At 42.1% G+C, this 18,491-nt stretch overlaps 1 protein-coding gene and 1 long non-coding RNA gene across 7 annotated transcripts in view; one reads left to right on the top strand and one right to left on the bottom strand.

The window, feature by feature from the left end:
* The window catches only part of BMAL1 (basic helix-loop-helix ARNT like 1), a 54,669-nt gene extending 42,503 nt beyond the window's left edge, over nt 1–12,166 (bottom strand). For 2 of the 6 annotated variants that reach the window (XM_064452751.1, XM_064452753.1), the window contains exon 1: nt 12,008–12,166. The gene's annotated coding sequence lies outside the window, so the exon portion shown is untranslated. The remainder of the gene's footprint in view (nt 1–12,007) is intronic. The other 4 variants (XM_064452748.1, XM_064452752.1, XM_064452749.1 and 1 more) reach the window with 3 other exon arrangements.
* Nucleotides 12,167–12,517: 351 nt separating this feature from the next.
* Nucleotides 12,518–18,491, top strand: part of LOC135313512 (uncharacterized) — a 28,720-nt gene continuing 22,746 nt past the window's right edge. Inside the window, exon 1 of the long non-coding RNA XR_010373144.1 lies at nt 12,518–13,083. This is a non-coding gene — a long non-coding RNA (uncharacterized LOC135313512). The remainder of the gene's footprint in view (nt 13,084–18,491) is intronic.

Below are 18,491 nucleotides of genomic sequence, written 5' to 3'. Positions count from 1 at the left end.
ATCATAATACTGATACCAGATTCATTCAGATTTGTTTCCTTATATGATCATGTATTCTGATCTCCTCTGCAAATAGGAGGCAACCTCATCTACTATTTTATACAAGCTGATATGCCATAATTCAGGCCAAAGGTTATTTCAGAAAGATATCCTGGATGAACTGATATGTTGCAAGAATCTATGACCCTCCTATCTTTTTTTTGTTCCAAAGCTTAGTTCCTCTTGTTCAAAACTTCCAAGTTTTCTAGTCTGAATTTGAGTAGGTCACCTATCAGCTACTAAACCCCACTTCACTTAGATTGGATATTAGGAAAAATGTCTTCACTGAAAGAGTGGTCAGGCACTGGCACAGGCTGCCCAGAGAGGTGGTAGAGTCACCGTCCCTGGAGCTATTAAAAAGACGTGTAGGTGTGGCACTTCAGGGCATGGTTTAGGAGACATGGTAGTGTTTGGTTGATGGTTGGACTTGATGATCCTAGAGGTCTTTTCCAACCTTAATGATTTTATGATTCATTTCCTCCTACCAGGTAACCTCATCAGGTCATTAACTGAAGGATTAATTCAGTGAACTGCTTTTTTCTCCTCTAACTGAGTTTAGCTGCAATTGCTTGATCTCCCACTGTAAGGTTGTGGTTGTGTTTGCAAAACAGTTCATCCCTTGAGCTCTTTTCAGTTTTCTATAAACACTTTATGAAGTACAGGAAAGTATTAAAATTATGACTTAATTATCATACACAGATCAAACTAATTTTGTACCCAGCTTGATATCTTTGTTTACTAAGTGAAAAAATCACTTGTCCACTTCTCTAACACTGCCAGTCAGTAACGTCCTCCCATCCTCAGCCACTTCAAACCTTCGTCTTGTAAGTGTGACATACAGATATATGACTGTTTGGCAGCTAGTTAGAAAATGGCATATTATTTCTTAAGCAAGATCTTATCAAGCCACACAGGCTGTTGGAGCGATAGCTAAACCGACCAACCTGCACCGCTTGGCTCTCTCACCACTAAGAGTCTCTTCTGCCATCATATAATTGATACAGATCCTGACTAGCGTAACATCAGGGACCACACCAAGTGGAAATTGCCAGAAACAATGCCACTGACTAATCCTTACTCAGATCAAAAACAGCAACTGTATGAATCAGTTAGCTAGTTTATTTAATAGGGGGCTACATGGATTTCTGCAGCGCAGCATAGACCTCCCTTTGGGAGATTCATGCAACAGGATTCTTACATTCTTTTATTACATGAGAAGTTGCAGATCTAAGCATTTAACCCTTTGTAACCAAAGCGTGACTGCAAGAGTTGTTAACCTCCTAGATTCATCTTTCAGCTTTGTACTCCCATACAGGACTGGCACTTATCTAAACCCACAGTGAACTGTTCAGAGATCCAAAATAGATTAAAACTAATCCTGCCAAAAAAATAATTTTTAAAAAAGGTACAAGTCCGAGTAGATGACAGTAAGGTGACTCCAGGACTCAAACAAGTACGAGCATTGTACAAAGGAGCTGGAGAGATAAGCCCAACAGTAAGCTTACATATAACTTACCTAGCAAACACACACCTGAACATGAGAACACACAGGTTAACTTCTATAGGGCTATTACAGCAAGAATGAGCATACAAAGACTCCACTGTGATAGAAATATTCAAGAAATAGCCTGAAAAGTAGGTTGTGCTCCTTTCATAGGAGGCTCTTTTATCAACACCTGAGTTAAAACAAATCAATCTCTAATACATAGGAGCACAGTCAAGAAAGACCCTGTATGAATGCTATTCAACATCCAGGTAAGTTAGGTTTAAGAACCATTGTTCTGTATTAGAATGGTACATAAAACCATGAAAATATAATAGTACTGAGATGACCGACTTTCACAGATTGAGAAGTAGGAATGTGAAAACTACAAAGATAATAGGCAGAGCACAATAGAGGAAGCCAGCAGGAACTAACTGACCACCCCTTTTAAGAATGGAAGACAATGATTAGCTCACACATGGAAGTGATTCTGATGAGTACACTTTTGGAAGGATGCATGGAAAATACAGAACTACACCATAAAGAATGATTGAAGAGAAACTTACACACTGTTGCCAAACAGACTCAGCCAAATTACATCATAGGGAGGAGTTAAAAGGCATATGTCATGATGTATTTGAATGTGGAAAACTATGGCACTTCACTACAACACGCAAATAGGTTTGCTAGAAAGGGAAATTAAAGTTAACTGTATTTACCCCTAATGTTCCTTCTTTAAATAGAAACCTGCTAGTCCATCAAGGTTCTTCCTGAAAGGCCAGGAAACTTCCTTTTTCTGCTTCCTGAAACTCTTTGAAACCCACTCACCAGTCCCTTCTACAGTCAAACCTGAGAACTCATACCAATATTACTTGTACCTGGTTGCCAACCCAGTATCATTACAAAACATCGCCATTGCCACAACACACTCACACAAAAGCAAAGTGCTCACAAGACTGAGACAAGGGTAACAAAAAGCCACACACAGGCAACTGTAAGTGGAATATTATTTTTTTTTTTAAATAAAGTCAGAGACCAGTTAAGAGACCAGTTACCAGGTTTTCCAAAGTCACCAAGCAAAATTTAGCAGAAAAACAGAAAAATAGATTTCGCTGGCAAGTAACAGAAACCAGTATTTTCCCAGGTTTGTCAGGGTCACCATCATTCCAGCATGTTTAGGGCTAGAGGGAACTAGCAAGCCACAGAAATATCCTAAAACTAGAAGGCAAATCAGATGAAAAAAATATTTTGTCGGTCAAAAAAATTAAGCATGCATCTGAAAGCCGTGCCAAAGGATGTAGATTACACAAGTCTCACAGCACATCATAAGGTTTAACTACTTGCCTGAACAAATCTTCTTCCAAAATGCACATTAGTTTTGCCTAAAAAGTGTCTGGATTAACTTAAGCAAAGGTACCTCAAAAAACTTGTAAGGCTGAATAATGATCAATTCACCTAGAGACAGAAGATCGTCGATACGCTACAATGCTAACTAGGTCCCTAAGGAGATACCAATAGGCACTTTTTCCTGACTTTTTTTGTTGCATGGAGGAAATTTTTTTTGTCCTGCTTCTGACATGTGCAACTATTTGATCCTTAGTAGTGTTCATATGCTTTATGAAAAAAATGTCATTAATTCATTTTAATTAGAAGGCACAGCTTCTCCTGTTATCTGCTGACTTAAACACTTCCTTACTTTCTATTTATATTCCAAATTAAGTTAGAAAATTTTAGTAAATCTTTTTAACGAGTGCACATCACAGCCATATAGAAAACAGATTTTCATGTCACTGAACACAAGGACAATTCTGCTGATACAGACGCTGCAAGTGAATGGCTATTTGATAAGAACATCAAGAACAAAGGTGCCAATATTTCTCTAAAGGAAAGCCTGAGTAGGTTTTAGAGTTTTCCTTCCAGAAAACAGAATATATAGACAAACTGACAGCAAGATGAGATCTACACCAAGTTAGAGAATCATTCTTAAACAGCAATTTAAGGTTTTGGGTTTGTTTTTTTTAAAAAAAAAAAAAACAAAACAGACAGCTCCCCTCCCAGAAAGGGAGCAGAGGTGTGCGCAACTAGTGGACTGCAGTCCAAACCATGTGTTGTAGTGGTGGAAAAGAAAGTCTTCTTCCTTTTGCCTCCTTCCTATACTCCATTTCATCCAGATTTCCTGGCAAGCTTAACTGGAGACATTGCTGGGTCTCTGCCATTTTTAGATAAATTATCAGTTTGACAACAACCTGGGCATGTGAGTGTTCAGCTCTGGTAAAGTCAAGTGATCATGGTGAATGAGCTCCTCAGAGATTTGTGTACCTGAAACACTTCTGTATTTGTTCATCTGGAAATCTAGAAACACATGGGCCAGTAAGGGGAAACGGAAAAGCGTCAGACATCTAGCTGAATTACTCTTATTATGAAAAAAAATTTTTAATGGCACAAAAAAAAAAAAGAGTGAAAAGCTGCATCATGTAGCTCCAGAGATGAAAGTAAAAAGTTGATTATTTTTCTGGCTTCTGGGCATCAGTATCAAAACCAGATTTTTTTCCAGTTTTCATGTAGATTTAAAGGAATTACCCAACACAGCTCAATCCAAACATATTCTGCCATAATTCCTCTTCTTCCATGTCAAGGGTGCAACATAACATATTTATAACACCACTCTTCACACTTACTGCCTCTCCCACCACTCCAGGGCTACTCATTTTGTGAGCTGTGCTGTTTCCGAACCTACAAAAGCGCAGATGTTTATGAAGCCACAAGGTGTATGGTATCAGTGAACCGACTAATCTCAAATCAGTCTCTGGGGAAGAAAAGTTATCCTTGAGCCACAGCAGATTCCTAGTCCAGTATCTTTGCCCAAACACATATGCCACCACAGCGCAGAGGGACAGGATACATGGATGGAAATGGTTAGCCCTAGCCAGGAAGGAGTTGCAGTATTGATGGGAACTACTTTGTCCATAGCAATCCAGTTCAAATGATCATCAAAACTACCATCCAAGTACATCCAACTGTCAACGGATGTTGCAAAGGATTCATGCGTCACTGTAGGACAAACTGCAGGGCACCAAAACTAGACAATTCTTTTTGGCCATACATTTTTGCTTTTTGTCCTGTCCAAGTACCTGAGTACAGCCCTGGTGATACTGCCCTCAACAGTGGTATTTCCTACCCAGGTCCTTGAAAGTCTGCAAAAATTCATCAGTGAGACTGGAATTCTTGAGAGGAACATACATTATAAAGGACACAGTCAGAGAACCCACACAGTGGCATCAGCCATATACGATGGTTAAAATGTGCAATGAGCTGGTAAATTGATAATCTGTACCTAGAACAGGAACATAGAAACATCAGTTTCCACAACAGCCAACTGCTGTAACATTCTCCTCTATTTTCTCTTTCCCTTCATCATCTTACTCTTGATGATGACAAAGGTGTTAGAGTAAGATGAATAAAGAGCTACTCCAGCTAAGACAATAAAGCAGGCATTTACTATGGAAGAATCTCATGGACAGGTCAGATAAATTAGGACAGGGATTACTTTATTCAACAAATAATGCCAAATACAGCAATTGAAAACTCTTCAGTGCCAGCTGGGATATCTTTAACAGACTGAACTAGAATTTTAAATGCTCTAATAGGGAAATACCCACCTTTCTTCAGACTGTTCCCAGACCAGAGGAGCTGACCAAGCTGCATGTCTCAGGTGGGGTTGTTGGCGGGGGGAAGGGAATTCATATAGAAGTCCTAGAATTTCTAACAGAGGTGAAATAGAGAATTCCAGCATAAACCCAAACTAAAAAACTCATTGTTCTTATTCGTCTCTTCCTATTAAAAATAGGAATATCCAATTGCTGGCCTTGTATTTCTAAAGTACAGATAACTTCTAGAATTTGGACCCAAAGTGCATGGCAAGCGTTTGACAACATTTTGAACCACTTGTTCTTTAATGATTGGTGAGCACTTCAGCAACTCTAATCTTTTTGTGTGACAAGTCCCTGTAGGAAATCACTGAACTGACTTGACAGGTTTCTAAAATAAACTGTAATATTCAGTGGCTAGTTTGGTCATTGCAGAGAAAGAGTATTTTCAAATAAGAGAAATAGGATAAATTTTAAAGAAGAAAGTAGGGAGAAACTACATTATCTGTAATTAAAAAAACTTCCATACTAATGCATAACTTCTCTTCACATATGATTTTTCACTTAAAATGGCACTGTGAGAATGAATTAAGGGCTGTAACAGACATCATTTAAGACTTTCTAATTTCACATAAGATCACTACAAATTAAATGCTGTGAAAAACTTAATTGAAAAAGGTCTGTAAATGTAGATATTTTTACAGTACCTAACATCATAAAACTTCACTTAGATTTAAAAAATTAAGGTGATAAAGGCTTTTCAAAACTCACAAAGCCATAGTCAACTGGGTATAGATTAAAACTACAGTATAATGTTACTCTAGGACAGCAAGTTTGCCAGATTTTCCTTAATGATCTGATAAAGTCTCAGAACAAAATTAAAAATCTAGACAGCAGACCCTTCTAAGGTCAAACTTAAGTACGTTTCTGGATTCTGGGATCTGGATCCTGGGAATAACACAAAAATATTCTTACGTATGCTGAGAGCACAGTGTTAACACTGACTTTTTTTGTTAACTCAGTGAATTCATTTAATCTATGACAAACCAGTTAGGATACGCAAATTCAAAGATTACATGAAATGTCTTGGCAGCAAAACATGTTGGGAAAGGGAACAGAAGAATAAATAGGCGTCCTGTTTCTCAGTCAACAATTCTAGAACTGCAAACTGGAAAACCCAACACGGTCAAGACAAGGTCACAAAACATATTCTAACACCAACCTCAAAGACTAACATCTGATTTTTTTGCAGTGTATTCCGGACCCCATAAGCTATTCCTGAAAAATACCTAGGCCATTCAAGCTACGGGCAAAATAAATACATTTTAAAAGGTTATAATAAAACTAATATGCCAGTAGCCAAACTCCAGCATAAAGCCCAAATCTCAGGGGGACTTAAATACAATTATCAAAGGTCCTTGAGTCATGTGTAGGAATAAAAGTAGAACTCTAACAAAGCCATTTTGCTGTCACTCTCAACACAACTACAATGCATACATGCAACATATATAGTAAAAAGTAATAAAACTTTTACCCTTTAGTTTTGCTTCAAATTGGAACAGAAGTCCTAAATTTCATAACTCTCCAAGAAAAATCCATAGATAACAAAGAAATCAATTCATAACAATTCAAGAAAAACAAACTAGTTCAAGGAAACTATAAACTGACAGTTTTAAAGACAGGAAAAAACATTCTTCAAAAAATGTTAAAAGTATACTAGTTTTATTTTATCTTGATTTTTCTAGGAAGTAACTCTTCCTCCTCATTTCACTCCATTAATATTCTGCACTACAGCGTTATTTAGCAAGTTCTACCAAAGTCTTTCTGATCTTGTCCTTTTTCGTTAGGCAAACTAGAAAAAAGGTAAGGCCACTTTAAGAAAGTTTCCAAGATAAAAAGAACTTCAGATCAAGAATAATACTCACTTCTGAGTTCTTCGATAGTCTTATTTCATTCTTCCTCCAAAATCTACATCAATCCCAAGTGGGTAAGACTAACTGTAGAGTTTTCTGAGTAGTCCTGTATCAAGACCACATCCAATCTTTAAAATACATGGATTCCGTTAACTTATTTGTTAACTTAACAAAGGAATTAAGGCAAACGGCAGTAAGTGAATATGCATACGTGACTTGCTATAATATGCCTTCCTGTAGAAAGGCGATTTGAGAGACATGATGCCAACACATACTGCTTAGGAACTGCCGAACACATCCTTCCCGGCAACTGCACATTGGAAGATATATTTCTACTACAGACGCATCAACTAAGGACCACTAAGGATTTAGCAATGTTTGCTGCTTCCTTCCCACAAGGTGCTACTAAATTGCCTTGTACCTGTGGAAAAATAGAGCCTACAAACATTTGCAAGGAAAATACTATCAGAACAAACATGATAACTACAAGCACCTTCCTCAACTGCTTATACTCATATGAACGGCTTTCTTTAAAGGTAGTAGAGAACGTCAACATCTTAGACCACCAGAAACGTGGCTTGCTATTTCACCATTCTAAAACCCAGCCAACGGTATTTCTTGCTCTATAAGTAGCCTACTGGCACTATTCCTACAGAAGACCAACCTACTGAACTACAGCATGGCTTCAGCTCAGGGTCACAAGTTGTTCTGACACCAGCAGCTGACCTAGAAGTGTGTCTGACATCAGAGACACTGAATAACAGCTTCTCAAATGGCAGGAGACTGAAAAGGTTACAAATTCTGTGTGCCTTGGCTAAGAAATATCTTTTTGCAGCTGCAAGGGAAAAAAGATGACCTGAAGATAGAGAAGAAAGATGAATCCTTGCAGGCAAGGAAGGGGCAGAGGACACAGTCCTGCACTGTACACATGAAGACAGCATTATCAGCCAGTTCTTGCATTTAATGAATTAAACTATCACCACTACAGGAATTTTAGCAACAGCTAAAATAAATCTGAAATAACATCAAATCCAACAGGAGCTAACAATCTTCCTTGGGACAAAGACTGAAATGTCAGACTATTTTTTTAGTTAATGAATATTCCAGGCTACCAAAGCCTGAAGATGCTGTTTTGATCTGCGTTCTTTTGCAGAATGGATTAAAAAAGATTTTACATTTCTCAACATCTGGTGAAAGATCAGGTTTCCAAGGAGATGAAGCCTGGGCCTTGGGTAAGTAGCCTTACTGCATTTTTCCAACAAACTGAGGTAAAAAAGGCAGGTGCAACATGCAGTTCATGCCAGCGAGCTATTCACCTCAATGTCCACCTCATTCAATGTAAAGCTTCATTAAATATACACCACAGGTTATTTGACAATGTTCAAAGTGATGAAATACAGATAAATCCAATTTGATAATTACAACTGGGATTTCTTCCTCCCACAAAAAAAAAAAACCCAAACCACAAAAAAGAAGCAAACTAAACTTAAATAGGCTTTCTAAATAACTCAATACACTAACTTTTAAAAAGAAAAGCATTCTCATTTTGTAAGTGCATCATTCTGTGTCCTTTTCAATGTCTTGAGTTTCACCTACATAACACCACAGGAGCACACAAAATTTCTGTCACCAGTTTGTATTTGATCTAACTAGACCTGGAACATATTTACTACTGCAATGCAAGACTACCAAGTACATATACACACACTAGGCAGAGTATACCTCTGCTTTTTTAGTCCATTATCTAAAACCTGCAGCAACTCTTAAAAAGACTGAACGATCCAGACTGAAAGTTCTTTCACTGCTTTTGAAAACGCCACAACACACCTTATTCGCACCTTCAAGCGCCTCTAAACCACAGACCCTAATTTCTATGGGCTGATCAAGCAGAGCTTTCAACAACAAAGTGCAGAAGTTGGTGCCAAGTTCCAATCGGTATCATCTCAGCCACGACATTTATGAAAAGCACTTATTTTTAGTCTGAAGTTTTCTAAGTATGATGACAGCCAAAAATTAAAGTTTCAAGCCATGTTTAATATATTAGAGAAACCTTAAGTATTCTTTGCTTTCTGTAAACTTATCGAGAACAAGGAAGGTACGCAGGCTTAAAAATATGGATTTTTGGGGGGCTTCTCTTGGCAATCATATGACTATTATATGCCTGTACACATCTCTCCTTGAAAACAACTAACTTTAAAGAACTTTAGGATATAGGTAGCTGCTTTCTACTACTTTTCTGCTCTCTTTCAAAAGCAGAACTATGGACAAAACTGATGACAAAGGTTAAAAATAAAAAGTATATGAGTTACAGAACTAAAAAAGAAAGCCACTAAGCAATGCACCAAATTCTTTTTGTTTTACTTAACAACAGTATATTCCTTCATGTTTCCCTGTACCTCCTATCAAAGTATAACCACACAGACAATTGGCTCTGTGCTGAAAACTGCTTAAAACATTGAATTTGAGTTTGAAAACAACGCTCCCGTATTCATCTAAATTAACCTGCATGCCTCTTGGTATTTCCGGCATGCTTGATACCAATTCACTTTTAAAAATAGTCTTACTCATATGCCGCTATCACATTAGGTCTCAGCTTTGTCATCACTGTCTTGTACAGTGTTAAGGAACTGTGTATAACTTTAAGATGTGCCAAATAAATCCAACAAACGTCCACTTGTACCTGCTCCTGGTTTCCCAAAAGAATCTTCGACAGCAGGTATTTGAAGGAAAAAAAACATCTCCAATAGACTCCCCCTACAAACATCACCTTCCTAACACATCCTTTGCAATGGTCCACAAATACAGCAGGTCTCTTGCTACCAGGTGGTGACAATGACTTGGTAGCAGGCCCTAACTTCAGCAGTGGCTTTGTAGAATCCCGGCTACAGCTAAGTTAGTTTACTGACATCCCCGTGTCCCCCAGAGGGCCTTTTAGTGAAGAACAAAACAAAAGAGCTCTCCTTAGGCTCTCTGTGGTACTTCCTTCTTGTCTAGGCAGTCTCCCAACATCCCTTCTTTCACAGACCTTAAGCCTACACAGGACCACACACCACAGCTGTCACACAGACAGGCAATGGAAACACGCAGTGTGGAGGAGAATGCAGGATAAAGCAGCATATTAATCTACAACCACAATATTTTATTGGGTTATTTTACACACTCCATTTCTACAAGTAGGCATAAAAAACCCTCTATGAATGGTCATGAGAAATACAAACCCACAGAACTCAGTAGTAGTAAAGACTTTCCCCTTAGTAGGCAACTGTGGTTTAGAATATTCAGATGAGAGGTCTATAGTTTCTGACACTTCAAATAGCTATTTACATTTGCATATTCCTAGAGCATAAAAAACATACATTCTTTCGAGGGCAGAGTTTAACCTCAGCCTTCTGCAAGGCCAGGTACAGAGACAGTTAGCCAGTATTAATAGTTAATTAAAACAAACAACCTTTCTTTTTTCCACTACAAGCTTAGCTGCAGCCTGTGTATTATCAGTCACTCCCATTTAAAAAAATCTTTCTGATAGAAGATATACTAAACAGGTAGAACAGGTACTTTAATACTAACCTATTACAAAAAAAAACCACCAGTCTCATTTTGAATGTTCAAGTACCAGCACTGTGAAAGAATTCTACTTGAAGGTTGAATGAATACTGTAAAGAGATTAGATTCAAAATGGTTTAAAAAGATGATCACCCTCTGCAGTTGACCCTTTCTACCTCGGATACTAAGAAAATACTCTAAAAATTGCTCTAAGCCTATTTGCTTCAAAAGCATGAAAACACACCCACTTGTTTCTTCACCGTTATTTTTAAGTACTAAAATTTTTCCAAAGCTGTTATAATTGAGGCACCGGAGTAACAGAAGCCTCAGCAATTAAAAACGCAAAGTGATTCCCCTGCCACCCCGAGCGCAAAGTCCTGACCCCGGGAAGCCTCCTTAACCTTCCCAGCACTCTACGTTCCCCGTCAGAGAAAAGGGTTCATTCTCCCGCTGACAGCAAAGACACACGTACAGCTGTGGGAAGCGGCCGCAGAAGCCACAGCGGCGGGGAGGGCTGCCCCGGGAGCCGGGGCTCACCACGACACCCCCGGGAGGCGGCTGCGCTGGGCTGCTGCAGGCGAGGAGCCCCGCCGCCGCGGGCCGGCCCGTCGGCCCTGCCGGTCCGCACCTAGGGCTGGCCGCCCCGCACCGGCTCCCGGCCACCGCCACCCTGCTGGCGTTCAACGCGCGCTCCTCGGGCCTCACCTGACGCGGACTCTACCACAGGGCACCCGATCTACTGAGGAGGATCCACGGGATGCGCTGCGGGGCAGATGTTGCAGGGACCCGTTCCCGTTGCAGGGGAAGGGGCGCCGACACCTCTGCCGGGTGACTCACGCCACCCTCCCTGTCCCTGAAGGGGCTGGCTCGGACCCCCGGTCCCCCTCTTCCCCCGCCCCGCCCAGCCGTGGGCGCACCGACAACAGGACCCCGGCCCCCGCTACGCCCCGGGACTCCGGGCGAGCTGCCGCGCCGGCGGCGGGCCCGGGGCCGGCTGCAATCGGGCCCCGCCACCTCCGGGTCCTGTCACATCGCCGAGACACCCCGTACCGGGGCCGCTCCGGCGGCGGCGGCGCCCCCGCTCCGCGCCCAGCTCCAAGGGACTCAGCCCAGCGCTGCCGCCGCGGGGTCCCGCCACCCCACCCCCCCCGGTCCGGCCCCCTCCCACCGGGGCAGCCGCAGCCCCCAAACCCCCAGGCAGGCAGCTCCCCACGGCCTGCCGGAGGGGGGCGGCCCCGGCGCGGTGGTAGCCCTAGGCGGGGGCTGCCCGCTCACCGGCGAGGCGCCGTCCCCTCGGGCCGGGGAGGCGGACGGCCCTCACCCAACAGCTCCCTCCCTCCCGTTAACCCCCCTCCCCCCCCCGCTCGCCCAGCGCCCGTTACCGGCTCACCGCCCGCTCCGCGCGCCCCCCCGCCGCGCCGCGCCCGGGGCGGGAGGCGGGAGGCGGTCGGCGTCCCCCGGCAGCGCGCGGCACGCCCGCAGCGGCGCCCGGCGCAGGCAGCCCCCGTCCCTGACCTACTTTCCGCCTGGCTTGCCACCCAACGGCGCACCACTAACCTACTTTCCAGCCAATGGCACCCTCCTCCGGCCCCGGACCGGACGCGCCCGCCCGCCAACGGGCGAGCAGCTCCTCGGCGGTCTTGGCCAATGGCCGGACGGCAGACGGGCAACGCCCGCCTTCCTCAACGGCGGCTAATCCCCGGGCGCCCCCGGAGTGGAAGCCAATCGGAAAGGCGGCTTGGAGTTTCGATCCCGCCCTCCGGCCGGGGGCGGAGCTGAGAGGCGGAGGGAGGGGCGCGTGCGCGGTGGCGGGGCGGGGAGGCCGTTAGTGGCGGCGCGGTACCCGGATGTGCCGGGGCGGGGCGGGTTTGGCCGTAGCTTCGCTCGGCAGTGCGGGGCGGCGCGGGGCGGCGGGCGGAGAGCGGAGAGTTGTTAGCAGCCGCTTCTCGCTCCTTTCCGAGCCTTGGTCCCGCCGCTGGGGCTTGCCCGTGTGTCTGCGTCATTCGCGTGACATCGGCCTGGGCCATGACGTCACCTCTGGAGGCGTGAAGGTCAGCGCAGCAGCCGTGACGGCGCTGCCCCGGGCGGCAAGGTGGCCGCTTACGCTGGTGCCTCGCCTCGCCTCGCCTCGCTTCGCCTCGTCTCCCTGAGACACGGCGGCGGCGCTCGCCCGGCCCGGGGCCGCAGCCCCGCGGCCTCCCTGCTCCCCTGCGGGAGGCGGGGGCTCCCTCCGCCGGCCGGGGCCCCGTTGGCCGGGGCTCTCCGGGCGCACTCGGCCCTGCCGTGGGGGCACCACCGACGCCTTGTGATGGCGCACGCCTTCTAAACCACCACTGCCTCGGCCGCACCCGCGGGCTGGAGTGTCGCTGCCGGTGTTGGCAGCCTGTCCTAGCAAATCCCAGCCTCGTGCCAGCCCCACGGGCTGTACGTGCGTGCGCCTGGATGCGATGTCACATCAGTAAGTTGGTGTCGCACCGTGCAACAGATTTTGCAAGTCCTCGGTAGCCTCACAGCACCCTTGGGAATGTCTCGGAAGCAGTGCCTGATGCTGCCATCATAAATGCCCCATCGTCTCCCAATGTGGTCGTGTAACGCTGATGCTGTACGCGGCAGTAATTTTGTTCAGCAAGTGAAAAAGGCCCATGATGGAACATAGTAAAGGCATCTACTGCGCCGTGTTACAGGCTAAATTTAGCTAATCCACGCAACAGTGCTGGCATGTAAAGGGGCTGTGTTGCAAGAACATAATCACAGCGTAGCTGCTTTCAAATGCAAACATTATCTAAATGTGATTGTATTATTGCTGCATCAGATTATGATTGCCACATTATAATTGTCTTAACATTTCCTGTCCTGTGATGCCGCATCAGAAATGTTTGGTTTACATTTACTAGTATAACATCACCGGAAAAGCTTGGGTTGCAGCATTATCACATCACAGCGTGGTTGTGGTTATTACAATCCACTATGGCAGAAGGTGAACTCATCCTATGCCAGCGTTAAGGCTTGGTTTCCACCTAACAGAATCGGGACTAAGCAAAGGCAACAAGTGGCCCCTGCTGGATGCAAACTTCCTGTTCATATCAGGATGTTCCTAACCCTCCAGCAGAGCAAGTTAAATAAAATACCATACATTAGAAAGATGGAAATGTATACCATGAAGAAAAAGGAGAAAATGCTTTTTTTTTTTTTTCCCCAGCAACTGTTTTAGTGGTGCTGCTTTGATTTGTTTTAGTGCACAGAAGTTATGGAGGTGGAGAAGTCTCCTTGACTACTTCTTTCTCACAAGTCTTTGTAGTTTTCAACATTGTTTCTACCCACCTGTAGAAATAATCTTCCTTATGGGCTCAATCACATACTGTCTGTTTTAAGGAGCCCAGTGACGGTTGTAGGGAATGATGCCAAGAATAATGATCTTTAGCTATTTCTGTAGAAAAGCAGCTTAGCAGGCCATATGTCATATTTCACAGTAAATGACTATTTTGAATTGTTTTTACACTGCAGTTTCTATTCATGAGATATTAAAATAACAGCATCTGGTTAATCAAATTCTGATTTTCAGCATATGATTATATATATCAATCCTATTCTACGACTTCCTTTAAAATAGATTTTAAGTTCATTGCAGGGAATTCCTCTCTGTAGGTCAGTAAGGCATCTTATAAGTGTCTATTATACCTTAAAATTTTAAGGGTGCAAAGTTTATCACTGACAAACTGAGAAATGACAGTTTGAGGTTTAGCGAGACCTGAGTTCAGCTAATATGCTGGAAAAGCATTTGCATCACCCTTCTACCATGCATTTCTAAACACAAAAAGCAAATAGAAGAGGTAAGGCTTAAGCAAAGGTAGAATATTTTATCCTTGAAGGGTAGTACTTGAAGGAGCACTTGAAACTGAGATTACACCACAAACTGGAATCTGCTAGAAGGACCGGCTCAGTTGTGTGCTCTGCTCAGGGCACTGTGCACAGGCGTGCCTGATACAATAGCGAAAGCAATTCCTCATCCAGTTGCCTCTGACCTGACTCATTTTCAGATTTTAAGCTTTTTTTAAAGGAGGTAGTAAATTAGGTCTTAAGCAGAAATTTAGCTGCCTCCTTAAATATGTTAACGCTTATACCATGTTTAAACACGAGAATTTACTAATTTCTGGCTTTAAATTATGATTTAAAAACAGGAAGAGAGTGTGCTGTGTGGTGATTGTACTGAAAATTGTGTTTTATTAATAGAATACTGGAACAACTAGCCTACATTCTAAGTGATTGATTTTCTTTACTGTTTTCATATTTGAATGCTACAGTAACCACTTTCCTGGTCTTAGGGTTTTGATTTTGTGTCTAGAAGAGTAGTGGATCTGATCTTCATTAAATGCAGCCTACCTAAGGTATAAGGTGGATATGTCAGGGGTTTCACTTTAAAATCTGCAATTTTAAAATATTTTTTAAAAGCTAGATATCTAATTACATGCACAAAAAGGAGTCTAGTTTCTCACACAATAACCCCAAACCTCTTTTGTTGGTTTTTTTCTGGGCGTGTTGCCTTCAAACAGTCCCTGATATATCTCTGGAACAACAACAGATGTTCAGAAGTAACCTGCCAAGTTAGTTCTTTTGATATTTTAGTCAAGTTTTCTCTGAAACGTGATTCATGACCCCAATTAGAGATAGGGAGGGACAGAAATCTATGAGTCTTTGTAGCATGAGTTCTTCTAAAATAATTTGGAGATAGTATTTTATGTGTTTATTTTTTAATGTCTTCCAAAATGTGTCCAAGATGCGCTGTATATTTGAGCACCTAGCTGTGGATCCAGCTGCTTTACAGCATTTTAAATGGCTGCTTTTTGTTTATAGGTTTTCAGACAATGTTAACTTGCCTGTCTTACCCTTTTATGCAATCTCTTCCTCCATTTGACAATTGACATACAAGCTATGATCTTACCTGCAGCAGGAGAAAGTAGAGCTCATAGAAAATTAGAAAGACTTAATAACTTGAATACCTGGATTTCTTGCTCTGTCTATACTTTAAAAAACCCAGAGACATACTCAGCCATATTTCTCACCCTGTTACACAAAGCTGGTGCCGTGCTTCAACCCAGTTATGAGGACAGAAGAAACTGGAAACTATGGCTTGGTACTGTTTGCAGACTGATGCAGGAACTCCCACAGTGGTGGTCTATTTACTACAGTCTGTCACAGCTCATGTGTCACTGGCTCAACCCTCTTCAAAACAAAAGTTTTGTCTCAATGAGCTATTGCTTACTCATTCTTTTCAGGGTTCTTCAAATTCTTGAGGTATTACAACACCTAAGCCAGGCAATTTTAGGTTTTTCTGCTTTTGTTTGTATAAACGCTGGTTACTTTAAAGTGTGTGTACTTACTCCTGCCACGATATTTCCAAATTTGAGCACTAAAAGTCATAAAGCAATAAAAGTTGACTTTTTTGTGTGCCTGCTTCCTTCTGAGCTTTTTAAAATCCATTCTTCATCCTCACAACCTTTGTCATAATTTCAAGGGCTGGAAGCTTGTTGCAGAAAAAAAGAGAAGATTCTTATACCATCCATTGATTTCAGTCCTGTGGTCTCTAAGAACACCAATTAATATTCTGAGACTCAACAGGAACTCACAAGAGTTGGCAATCCAATATCTGGCAGCATAACAAGAACAGGAAGAACCACGTAATGAGGAAAACGAGGCTAAAGCCAGGGAGTTACATTCTAAGTACTTCTCTGCAATATTTTTTCAAACTTTATGGAAGGCTCAGGAGGAAGAATTTCTATCTTTATCTGGATTCAAACTTAATGGAGGTCAAAGCACTGTCTGAGTTTTTACTTCATTAAAAATATGTGGAATTTAATTAAGTTTCAGAGACTGGAAGTCTGAATTTGAAGGCGAGATGGTAAATTTTAAATAAGTTAATACAATCCTAGTGAAAAAAAATACTTCATATTAAAAGTCTTGAAGGTTACAGCCTTTTCAGATAACAACAGTTTTCCAGTAGGGGCTTGTCTTCCTACTTTTTTTCCATTTTCTAAAATTTTATCAAAATATTTACTAAAGTTTCATCTACCATTTTTGTTGATTAAAAAAATCTCTATCTTGGAGTAATTACCTTGGAGTAATTTTGATTCAGTACCATATTACTTTATTTTTTTAATGCGTTGTGTATAAACCTAGAGTTAGCTGGTATGAGATTCTTGCCTCCCCACACAAAAAATAATAAATCTAGAATCCATTTTGTTAAGAGAAGATTAGATCAAAGATACTCTTGAAATTGCTGACTGCATTTCTTCAAGATTTGTTGAGGACGCTAAGATCTAGGATGGAGTTTTACTGCCTTTTCTTGGGTGGGCGTGTTACAATTTTATATGGCCTGTTGGCACCTGCATCTTTGACTAAGACTAACCTGTTTCTTACTAGCAAGGAAAGCTATAGCTTTTATAGCTCTTTCTCTTTTTTTTTTCCCTTATCTGCCCTGCATCATTGCAAGAGTGGTGGCTGCTTCACTTGAACAGTGGTACAAGAAAGATAATCTTTGTCTTAGAACACAAAAAAATCTGTTACGCGTTAGTTGCTGATTTCAGGAGAGTAACAACACTCCTATGGTAGGGTAAAGCTTAATTTATTGTTGGAATAAAGCTTCATTTAAGAACAGCAAAATGTGCCAAATCTGGAAGCTAAATTTCGCAGAGTAGCCAGGGCAAGGCAGTACATATGCAGCTTTGACTTGAAATGAGGATAAGAATCAGTGAGGGAAAAAAGCAACAAGATTACTTTCCTTTTGGTAATGAAATGAACAGAGAAAGCTTTTCAAGCAGCCTTGATTTGGTCGTTTTAAGGGGTAAATAAGAAGCAGATTCAGTTGAACAGAAAGGGATAGCTGGAATTGTAAATGTCATTTAAATGTTTGAGGAGTAATTTTTTTTTAACTAATTAACAGCCACAGACTGTATTAATTAAATAAGGATAATATCCTGCCTTTTACAGATTAGAAAAACAGGCCAGGAGATTAAATGAGTTGGCCAGGGTTACACCCACGTACTAAGTCAGACGCAAAGCCACAATTATAACTGGAGTACCTCGCTGGCAGCCTTCTAAAGGGTTTGGTAAGCCACTCGGCACCTCTGGTTATTTTTTCGTATCAGTTACACAAAACATTTTAGCTGTTTTGTAAATACAAGGAAAACATGATGCTTAGGACTCATATTCTGAAAAGAGCTATGAAATATTTAAAAACTAGGGGCTCGATTCTATTTTCAGTTAGTGCTGATAGCTCTAATAAAAGCAGATCATTTAACGATCCAGGGTTTTATTAGAGGATGGTGTCATTTGAATCCATTCCTTCAGGATTTCCAGATTGGCAGGCTGTAATGTGACAGTAGGCCAGTGATTTATTTTTTTTTAAATCTCATCCTACTAGACCTTATTCTGAAGTTTTTACAGAGTCAAAATTTGGCACTGATTTCAGACTGATTCCATCAGGCATTTGGAGTAGGGCCTGCAAGGTGAAGCGCATGACATAGGTTGTACTTCCCCTCAACGTTACATGTTGCTACTCTCTTGACCGTGTAATGTCATTTCAATGCTGTGATTAGCTGTAGACAGGAACCATCTTTTAAAGGGAAAGAGCAATGCATCTTTCATGTTCAGTGAGCTATGATTTCTCCATTGTCTACAGACAATTAGTCAAGTAGTCTATTAATATTGCTTTGATACATATTAATGTTAGAGAAAAAACATCTTTGTTGCCAGAGAAAATGCATGCTATTTTGACAACAGAGCAAAAGCAGACTATTTCTGAGGCTTATGGGTATATCAGCCAGTAGGTGTGCTTGGCGTGTTGTAAATGGGAAGGGTGGGAGGACACCG

The sequence above is a fragment of the Phalacrocorax carbo genome, chromosome 5, assembly GCF_963921805.1.
Source record: "Phalacrocorax carbo chromosome 5, bPhaCar2.1, whole genome shotgun sequence".
Lineage (NCBI taxonomy): Eukaryota > Metazoa > Chordata > Aves > Suliformes > Phalacrocoracidae > Phalacrocorax > Phalacrocorax carbo.
This window is presented reverse-complemented; position numbering and strand designations above follow the sequence as displayed.